Consider the following 11,544-nt stretch of genomic DNA (forward strand, 5'->3'; position numbering starts at 1 on the left):
GGTCCGTAGCCTTGTATGCTATGGCATAGATGGTTGCAAATGCTTCAGCCTTGTCTTTTGCACTCATGTGCTGGACTCTGCCATCATTAAGGATGGGGATGTTCACAGAGCCTCCTCCTCCCGTTAGTTGTTTAATTGTCCACCACCATTCACGACTGAATGTGGCAGGACTGCAGAGCTTTGATCTGATCCGTTGGTTGTGGAATCGCTTAGCTCTGTCTATAGCATGTTGCTTCTGCTGTTTAGCACGCATGTAGTCCTGTGTTGTAGCTTCACCAGGTTGGCACCTCATTTTTGGTACGCCTGGTGCTGCTCCTGGCATGCCCTTCTACACTCTTCATTGAACCAGGGTTGATTCCCTATCTTGTTGGTAATGGTAGAGTGAGGAATATGCCGGGCCATGAGGTTACAGATTGTGCTGGAATACAATTCTGCTGCTGCTGATGGCCCACAGCGCCTCATGGATGCCAGTTTTGTGCTACTAGATCTGTTCTGAATCTATCCCATTTGGCACGGTGGTAGTGCCACACAATTGGATGGTGTCCTCAGTGTGAAGACGGGACTTCATCTCCACAAGGACTGTGTGGTGGTCGCTCCTACCAATACTGTCATGGACAGATGCATCTGTGACAGGTAGATTGGTGAGGACGAGGTCAAGTAGGTTTTTCCCTCGTGTTGGTTTGCTCACCACCTGCCGTAGGCCCATTCTGGCAGCTATGTCCTTCAGGACTCGGCCAGCTCGGTCAGTAGTGGTGCTACCGAGCCACTCTTGGTGATGGACATTGAAGTCCCCCACCCAGAGTACATTCTGTGCCCTTGCTACCCTCAGTGCTTCCTCCAAGTGGTGTTCAACATGGAGGAGGACTGATTCATCAGCTGAGGGAGGGCAGTAGGTGGTAATCAGCAGGAGGTTTCCTTGCCCATGTTTGACCTGATGCCATGAGATTTCATGGGGTCCGGAGCTCAATGCTAATGAATTAAAATAGAAAACACAAATATTTTTACTTTTCCTTGTTTGTTTGTATATAAAGTAACTTGTATCAATACTTTGACAGCAGAAATTGGTGCACTTATAATATACACTGACAACAGAAAATAGAGCTGTATCTTCTTTAAAATATACACTGTTAGCAGAGAATGGTGCGGTATCTTCCTATCATTTACACTGATAACAGAACGTGCAGCCATATCTCACTTGTAATATTCACGGATAGCAGAAAATGGTGCCATATCTTCCTTATATCATACATTGAATGCACAAAATTGCAGTCAAATCTTCCAAATATTGGACAGTGCTATTATAAAATTACACCTTCTCTCTCTTATAATATGTACACCGATAGCATGCAATTGTGCCATAGCTTCCTTATAATAAATAGTGACAGCAGAAATTGGAACCAATTCATCCTTACGGCATACACAGAGTTGCAGAAAATAATGTCATGTCTTCCGAATAGTAGACAGCGACAGCTGAATGGCAATGAAAGGGGAATGGACTGCAATGAGAAAGGGTGAATGAAAGAAGAAATCGGGAAATGGTGGACAATGAAAAGGGAAATGAACGACAATCAAAGTGGGAAATAGATGGGAATGAAAGTAAGAAATCGATGGGTGCTAAAAGGGGACAAATGGGGAAATAAATGACAATCAATGAGGGAAATGGGCGTCAATAAAAGGGACAAATAGGGAAATGGATGACAATGAAAGTGGGAAATGGAGAAATGAGTGGCAATGTCAGAGCAGTCGGAGACACTCAAGGGGTTCAGAGTAAACGTGTTCCCACAAAGAAAAAGGGCGGGGCTGCCAAATCTAGAGCCCCCTGGGTGACAGGGAGCATACAGGGTAAGATAATGCAAAAAAGGGAAGCTTATGTCAGACACCGAGAACTCAATACTGCAGAAAGCCTAGAGGAGTATAGAAAGTGCAGGGGTGAAATTAAAAAGGGAATTAGGAATGCAAAGAGAGGGCATGAAAAAATACTAGCAAGTAAAATACATTAAGAGCAAGAGGATAACTAAGGAAAGAATAGGGCCCATTGGAGACCAAAAAGGTAACCTATGTGTGTAGGTGGAAGATGTGGGTATGGTTCTTAATGAATACTTCATGTCTGTCTTCACAAAAGAGAGGGACGATGCAGACATTGAAGCTAAGGAGGAGGAGTGTGAAATATTGGATGTGATAAACATAGTGAGAGAGGAAGTACTAAGAGGATTAGCACCTTTGAAAGTGGATAAATCACCAGGCCCGGGTGAAATGTATCCCCGGCTGTGAAAAGAAACCAGGGAGGAAATAACGGAGACTCTGACCATCATTTTCCAATCCTCCCTGAATACAGGCGTGGTGCCGGAGGATTGGAGGATTGCTAACATTGTACCGTTGTTTAAAAAGGGAACAAGGGATAGACTGAGTAATTACAGGCCAGTCAATCTAACCTCGGTGGTGGGCAAATTATTGGAATCAATTCTGAGGAACAGTATAAATCGTCATTTAGAAAGGCACGGAGTAATCAAGGACAGTCAATATGGATTTGTTAAGGGAAGGTCGTGTCTGACTAACTTGATTGAATTTTTTGAGTAGGTAACAAGGAAGGTCAATGAGGGTAGTGCATTTGATGTAGTCTAGATGGATTTTAGCAAGGCTTGTGACAAGGTCCCACATGGCAGACTGGTCAAAAAAGTACAAGCTCATGGGATCCAAGGGAAAGTGGCAAATTGGATCCAAAATTGGCTCAGTGGCAGGAAGCAAAGGGTAATGGTCGACGGGTGTTTTTGTGACTGGAAGGCTGTTTCCATTGGGGTCCCGCAGGGCTCAGTACTAGGTCCCTTGCTTTTTGTGGTATATATGAATGATTTGGACTTAAATGTAGGGGGCATGATTAAGAAGTTTGCAGATGATACAAAAATTGGCCGTATGGTTGAGAGTGTGGAGGAAAGCTGTAGACTGCAGGAAGATATCGATGGACTGGTCAGGTATGCAGAAAAGTGGCAAATGGAATTCAATCCCTTGAAGTGTGAGGTAATGCATTTGGGGAGGGCAAACAAGGCAAGGGAATACACAATAAATGGGAGGATACAGAGAGGTGTAGAGGAAGTGAGGGACCTTGGAGTGCATGTCCACAGACCCCTGAAGGTAGCAGGACAGGCAGATAAGGTGGTTAAGAAGGCATATGGAATAATTTCCTTTATTAGCCGAGGCATAGACTATAAGAGCAGGGAGGTTATGCTGGAACTGTATAAAACACTGGTTAGGCCACAGCTTGAGTACTGCGTACAGTTCTGGTCACCACATTACAGGAAAGATGTAATTGCACTAGAGAGGGTACAGAGGAGATTTACGAGGATGTTGCCAGGACTGGAGAATTTTAGCTATGAGGAAAGATTGGATAGGCTGGGGTTGTTCTCTTTGGAACAAAGGAGGCTGAGGGGAGATTTGATTGAGTTGTACAAAATTATGAGGGGCCTAGATAGAGTGGATAGAATGGACTTATTTCCCTTAGCGGAGGGGTCAATAACCAGGGGGCATAGATTTAAAGTGATTGGTAGAAGGATTAGAGGGGAGCTGAGGAGAATTTTTTTCACCCAGAGGGTGGTGGGGGTCTGGAACTCACTGCCTGAAAGGGTGGTAGAGGCAGAAACCCCCAACTCATTTAAAAAGTACCTGGATGTGCACTTGAAGTGCCATAACCTACAGGGCTACGGACCAAATGCGGGAAAGTGGGATTAGTCTGGGTGGATCATTTTCAGCCACGCGTACACGATGGGCCGAATGGCCTCATTCCGTGCCATAAATTTTCTATGATTCTATGCTCGAGGAACATCACACTTATGTGCATGTTCTGAGGCCAGTCTTCGAGGATGTGAAACAACTAACAGTTATCTAGAGTCTACAAAGGCATTTGCAGCAACATTAGGTAATCTCTTCCTTCATTGCAGACACCAGTGGAGTGTGTGGCACTTTAATTGGAATCTGCAGTAGACTCTTCACCTAAGGAGTGGCCATGATCTAGTTGGTGGCACCTCCTCCACGGAAGCTCAGAGTCTGGCTCTGGCGATAGTGGGGGACAGAATAGACAGCACATCGTGTTCCGGTCTCCAGACCATGGCAGCGGGGATACCAGCTGTGGGCTCTCAGGGAATGGAGGATCTGATAGCTGCCATTCGACTCAGTCAGCCTGCTGATCGGTGGGGTCGCTGATCCAGGGCCCAGTGGAACGGTGATGGCTGAGAATAGACCTGCCTGAGGATGCTGTCTCTCAGGACAGCAGTACATACCAGTCCTCCAGCCTTCTCCCTCAGAACATCACACCATTGGCAGAGAGAAGGTGACACCAGGCTGCCCAGACATAAGCTCAATAGATGCAGCCAGTAGTGACAGGAGGAGGTTACCATGAGAGAATGGCCACCTCTGTCCCTTGGGTCCTTTGTAGCTCAGGAGCAGACAACCACTGGCCCATAGGTTGTACCTAGGAGAACCAACAGAATAGGACAAAATAATGCCAAGGTAGCCGTGGTGTTGTGAAAGAGTAGGTTGACTTCTGTTCACTTTGGAGTTTGTTGTATTAAGAGAGAATGGACCTGAATTCATCCTTTGTTTTTCATGAAGTATTAGCAATTTATTTGAAGGTGGGGAAGAAGGAGTTAAGGCAACAGTGACAAAGAAGATTCGGTGGGCAGATCACAGGATGGGCCAAATAAGATTAGGAAATTCAGGAGGATTCATTGTGAGACGATAAATCAACAGAAATGGCTTTTGCACCAAATTGCTTCTCAGGCAAAGAACTTGCCTCGATTTTACACTCATGAAATAATGAAAATGAAGTGGAATTTTGGGCACATTTTTTTCTCCTCCAATACAAATGAAGGAATGTTGAGTATATCTACAGCTTAGTTACAACGCCCATGTAAATATCTACAGCTTAGTTACAGCGCCCATGTAAATATCTACAACTTAGTTACAGCGCCCATGTAAATATCTACAACTTAGTTACAGCGCCCATGTAAATATCTACAACTTAGTTACAACGCCCATGTAAATATCTACAGCTTAGTTACAACGCCCATGTAAATATCTACAGCTTAGTTACAACGCCCATGTAAATATCTACAGCTTAGTTACAGCGCCCATGTAAATATCTACAGCTTAGTTACAGCGCCCATGTAAATATCTACAGCTTAGTTACAACGCCCATGTAAATATCTACAACTTAGTTACAGCGCCCATGTAAATATCTACAACTTAGTTACAGCGCCCATGTAAATATCTACAACTTAGTTACAGCGCCCATGTAAATATCTACAACTTAGTTACAACGCCCATGTAAATATCTACAGCTTAGTTACAACGCCCATGTAAATATCTACAACTTAGTTACAGCGCCCATGTAAATATCTACAACTTAGTTACAGCGCCCATGTAAATATCTACAGCTTAGTTACAACGCCCATGTAAATATCTACAACTTAGTTACAACGCCCATGTAAATATCTACAGCTTAGTTACAGCGCCCATGTAAATATCTACAGCTTAGTTACAACGCCCATGTAAATATCTACAGCTTAGTTACAACGCCCATGTAAATATCTACAGCTTAGTTACAGCGCCCATGTAAATATCTACAGCTTAGTTACAACGCCCATGTAAATATCTACAGCTTAGTTACAACGCCCATGTAAATATCTACAGCTTAGTTACAACGCCCATGTAAATATCTACAGCTTAGTTACAACGCCCATGTAAATATCTACAGCTTAGTTACAACGCCCATGTCAATATCTACAGCTTAGTTACAACGCCCATGTCAATATCTACAGCTTAGTTACAACGCCCATGTCAATATCTACAGCTTAGTTACAATGCCCATGTCAATATCTACAGCTTAGTTACAGCGCCCATGTCAATATCTACAGCTTAGTTACAACGCCCATGTCAATATCTACAGCTTAGTTACAGCGCCCATGTCAATATCTACAGCTTAGTTACAACGCCCATGTAAATATCTACAGCTTAGTTACAGCGCCCATGTAAATATCTACAGCTTAGTTACAGCGCCCATGTAAATATCTACAACTTAGTTACAGCGCCCATGTAAATATCTACAGCTTAGTTACAGCGCCCATGTAAATATCTACAGCTTAGTTACACCGCCCATGTAAATATCTACAGCTTAGTTACAGCGCCCATGTAAATATCTACAGCTTAGTTACAGCGCCCATGTCAATATCTACAGCTTAGTTACAGCGCCCATGTCAATATCTATTTCAACATGTTCGGGCCATTCCTGAATTCTCAACTTTCTGAGGGCCTGTTGAGCTTTTTTTGCAAAGTGGTTGGTCAGCTTTTGATGATCTGAGTTGGACGTATGGCAAATGTAAAAACAGAAATGACAGATGTTCCCTTCAATTAACAGGAAGAATAAGTCATAGATTTGTTTCCAATGTTTGCAATAGACAGGGCGTTAAAAACACTTCAATGATGTAAATTGGGAAGAAATATCAGTCAGGGTTGGGAAATAACAGTTGTGTTAAATCAATACCTCACATGAGTGAGTCACTTTGGTAAGTTAATCCAATCGGATTCAAACAGTTAATGGCAGGGACGTGAGTGCAATTTTGTTGGTGCTTGAATTGCTGATGAGGCAACAAAATCAACACAACAGTATCACCGGGCAGTGGAAGAGGGCTGGTTATATTCTCATGTATAGATCCTGAACTCTATTGAGTATAACACAGTGCACCTTGTAATACTAACCACTATAATCTCACACCAAATGATTATGGACACTACCTAATCGTGTGTAAAAAGTCACGTGAGGAGATAAGTGAACTTACGCTGAAAGCCCAGTTTCTAGAGGTTGTCCCAACTGATCTATGGATCTGGTTACTGGACAACAAACATGCAACACTGAGAGAGATGGCGGACAATGTCAATCATTATAGAGCTTCATGAACTTCAGTGGACTGGCAAATGAGTGGGAGGCCGGGCACATTACATTGGTTGGCTAGAGGGTAATCTACACAACTCAAGGGCCAGGAATTGCATCCCAGAATTAATCAGAAACGGGTGACACAAGGGATTTCCAGTCTTCCACGTGTAACAAGAGAAGTGATGGGAAGAGTGACTCTTGTTCCAATTGGGAGTCTGGAACATAGTTGGGAAGAGCAAATGGTATGGTAAAATTCTGGCATGATGCAAATCGTGCTTCAACTTAGTCGCTAGAAAGCCTTCAGTAGCTCACAGTGCCAGTAATCATGAAAAATCAGTCATAAATTCGATTTATGGGCTTCACATTGTACAGATGGATCAATACCAAAGGGGAATTTTATCGGGAAAGTGCCTGCCTCTTGATGATTCTGGTGCTATTTCAGTCTGGCTTTGCTCTTCAGCCTTTGCTCGTCTCTTCCCTCATACTTTGGCTTTGGCTAAAGTGTTACAAGATAGTTTGTTCCATACAGCTGACTTTATGGCAGGAGCTGTGAAATGATGTGTTACTGGTGAATAAATTAAAATAATTACCAAAAGTCAGGCAAAGGCTGAAAAGTCAGATTGAAACAGATTCATCATTGTCAGCAGACAAATGGTGAGGAATTTACTGCTGCCACATCAGTACGAAATTTCAGTGGTCATATGGTAATGTGGTGTCATATGATGAAAGTAAGGAATGGATGAGAATTAAAAGGGGACAAATGGGGAAATAAATGACAATCAATGAGGGAAATGGGTGTCAATAAAAGGGACAAATCGGGAAATGGATGACAATGAAAGTGGGAAATGGAGAAATAAGTGGCAGTAAAAGGGGACAAATGGGGAAATATGCGTCAATTAAAGAGGAGTGGTGAATGGAGCAAAAGCTGGAAGTAGTGCTTTGTGGGGAAGAGGGAGAATAAGAACAAAAGAACATAAGAAATATGAGCAGGAGGAGGCCATACGGCCCCTCGAGCCTGTTCCCCCGTTCAGTAAGATCATGGCTGATCTTCGACCTCAACTCCACTTTCCCACCTGATCCCCATATCCCTTGATTCCCCTACAGTCCAAAAATCCATCGAACTCAGTGACTCAGCATCCACAGCCCTCTGGGGTAGAGAATTCCAAAGATTCACAACCCTCAGAGTGAAGAAATTTTCCCTCATCTCGGTCCTAACCCTAACCCTAACCCCTTATCCTGAGACTATGACCCTGAGTTTTAGACACTCCAGCCATGGGAAAACAGCCTCTCAGCATCTACCCTGTTAAGTCCTCTCAGAACCTTACATGTTTCAATGAGATCACCTCTCATTTTTCTAAACTCCAGAGAGTATAGGCCCATTCTACTCAATCTCTCCACATAGGACAACCCTCTCGTCCCAGGAATTAATCTAGTGAAACTTCGTTGCACCGCCTCTAAGGCAAGTATATCCTTCCTTAGGTAAGGAGACCAAAACTGTACACAGTACTCCAGGTGAGGTCTCACCAAAGCCCTGTATAATTTCAGCAAGACTTCCATACTCTTATACTCCAAACCTCTTGCAATAAAGGCTAACATACCATTTGCCTTCTAATTGCTTGCTGTACCTGCATGTTAACTTTTTGTGACCCGTGTACAAGGGCACCCAAATCCCTCTGAATACCAACATTTCTTAATCTCTCACCTTTTAAAAAATATTCTGTTTTTCTATTCTTCCTACCAAAGTGAATAACCTCACATTTCCCCACATTATACTCCATCTGCCACCTTCTTGCCCACTCACTTAACCTGTCTATATCCCTTTGCAGACTCTTTATGTCCTCCTCACAGCTTACTTTCCTACCTAGCTTTGTATCGTCAGCAAACTTGGATACATTACACTCTGTCCTTTTATCTAAGTCATTAATATAGATTGTAAATAGCTGAGGCCCAAGCACTGATCCTTACGGCATCCTACTAGTTACAGCCTGCCAACCTGAAAATGACCCGTTCATTCCTAGAATCAGAGTTATAGAAAGGTTACAGCACGGAAGCAGGCCATTCGGCCCATCGGGTCCGTGCAGGCTCTTTGTAAGAGCAATCCAGCTAGTCCCATTCCCCTGCCCTATCCCCGTAGCCCTGCAAATTTTTTCCTTTCTAGTACTTACCCAGTTCCCTTTTAAAGGCCATGATTGAATCTGCTTCCACCACCCCCTCGGGCAGTGCATTCCAGATCCTAACCACTCGCTGTGCAAAAAAGTTTTCCATGATGTCACCTTTGGTTCTTTCGCAATCACCTTAAATCTATGTCCTCCGGTTCTTGACCCTTCCGCCAATGGGAACAGTTTCTCTCTATCTACTTTGTCGAGACCCTTCATGATTTTGAATACCTCCATCAAATCTCCTCGCAACCTTCTCTGTTCCAAGGAGAACAACCCCAGCTTCTCCAGTCTATCCAAGTAACTAAAGTCCCTCATGCCTAGAATCATTCTAGTAAATCTCTTCTGCACCATCTCTAAGGCCTTCACATCTTTCCTAAACTGCAGTGCTCAGAATTGGAAGCAATGCTCCAGTTGTGGCCGAACCAGTGTTTTGTAAAGGTTCATCATGACTTCCATACTTCTGTATTCTATGGGCGCTAAATTGGGCCATGTATCGCCCGTTGGTTTGGCGCTACACAGCCCCTCCGACATCCAAGATGGCGTCTTGGATGCGCACGCACCTTTCCCGCGTGACGTGCACCAGTCGCCATCTTGGTATAGGAGTTAGCGCAGGCGCAGATAACGAATGCTGGAATCATGTAAAGATTGGTGAGGTCTGGTGTGCAGATTGGAGGATGTGGGATTTAGCAGTGTGTAACCTTTATTCAATGTTTAACTCATAACTCATCAGTGTGTAATCATAGGGATGGGACCTGCATCTGTGTTTTACGTGTGCGATGTCTGATCTCCATTCAGACTCCGTGCAGACAGCAGACTGTTATTTTCAGCAAATATCAGGTACCAGCTACCTTTAAGAGATTTCTAAGAAACAGATTCCCTTTAAGAGATTGAGCTCCCTCTGGTGGTGGAAAGTGCGAATTGCATTGATTCCAGGTGCAAGGCCCGGAATGGAACTCTGATTGCAGGTAAATCCTCGGGTGGGCTGAAACATGAGTCCTGCCTGTGCAGGGGCCATTGGGCCTGAGGTAATTGCACATCACGCTACCTACGTCCAAAAACGGCCCTTATCCAATCTTTCCCCCATGCCTCTATTTATAAAGCCCAGGATCCCGTATGCTTTTTTAACTGCTTTCTCAACCTGCCCTGCCACCTACAACGATTTGTGCACATATACCCCCAGATCGTTCTGTTCCTGTACCCCTTTTAGAGTTGTGCCCTCTAGTTTATATTGCCGCTCCTCGTTCTTCCGACCGAAATGTATCACTTCGCATTTTTCTGCGTTAAATTTCATCTGCCATGTGTCCGCCCATTCCTCCAGCCTGTCTATATCCCCTTGAAGTCTATCACTATCCTCCTCACTGTTCACTACCCTTCCAAGTTTTGTATCATCTGCAAATTTTGAAATTGTGCCCTGTACACCCAAGTCCAAGAAAAGCAGTGGTCCCAGCACTGACCCCGGGTGACACCACTGTACACCTCCCTCCAGTCCAAAAAACAACCGTTCACCAACACCCCCTGTTTCCAGTCACTTACCCAATTCTGTATCCATGTTGCTACTGCCCCCTTTATTCCATGGGCCGCAATCTTGATAATAAGACTACCGTGCGGCACTTTATCAAATGCCTATTGAAAGTCCACATACATCACATCAGCTGCATTGCCCTCATCGACCCTCTCTGTTACCTCATCAAAAAACTCTATCAGGTTAGTTACACACGATTTGCCTTTAACAAATCCATGCTGGCTTTCCCTAATCAATCCACACTCGTCCAAGTGACTGTTAATTCTGTCCAGGATTAACGTTTCTAAAAGTTTCCCCACCACCAAGGTTAACTGACTGACCTGTAGTTGCTGGGTTTATCCTTACACCCTTTTTTGAACAAGGATGTAACATTTCTAATTCTCCAGTCCTCTGGCACCACCCCCGTATCTACGGATGTTTGGAAGATTATGACCAGTACCTCTGCAATTTCCATCCTTACTTCCATCAGCAACCTAGGATGCATCCCATCCGGATGACTTATCTACTTTCTAGTACCTCTTTATCAATCTTTAGCCCATCCAGTATCTCAACTATATCTTCCATTACTGAGACTCTGGCAGCATCTTCTTCCTTGGTGAAGACAGATGCAAAGTACTTGTTTAGTACCTCGGTCATCCCCTCTGCCTCCATGAGCAGATCTCCTTTATGGTCCCTAATCGGCCCCACCCCTCCTCCTACTACCCATTTACTGTTTACATGCCTGTAGAAGACTTTTGGATTCCCTTTTATGTTGGCCCCCAGTCTATTCTCATACTCTCTCTTTGCCCCTCTTATTTCCTTTTTCACTTCCCCTCTGAACTTTCTCCCTGGTTCTCACTTGTGTTATCAACCTGACATCTGTCATACACCCCTTTTTCCATTTCATCTCACTCACTATCTCTTTTGTCATCCAGGAAGCTCTGGTTTTAGTTGCCCTACCT

This window comes from Heptranchias perlo, chromosome 2, assembly GCF_035084215.1.
Source record: "Heptranchias perlo isolate sHepPer1 chromosome 2, sHepPer1.hap1, whole genome shotgun sequence".
Lineage (NCBI taxonomy): Eukaryota > Metazoa > Chordata > Chondrichthyes > Hexanchiformes > Hexanchidae > Heptranchias > Heptranchias perlo.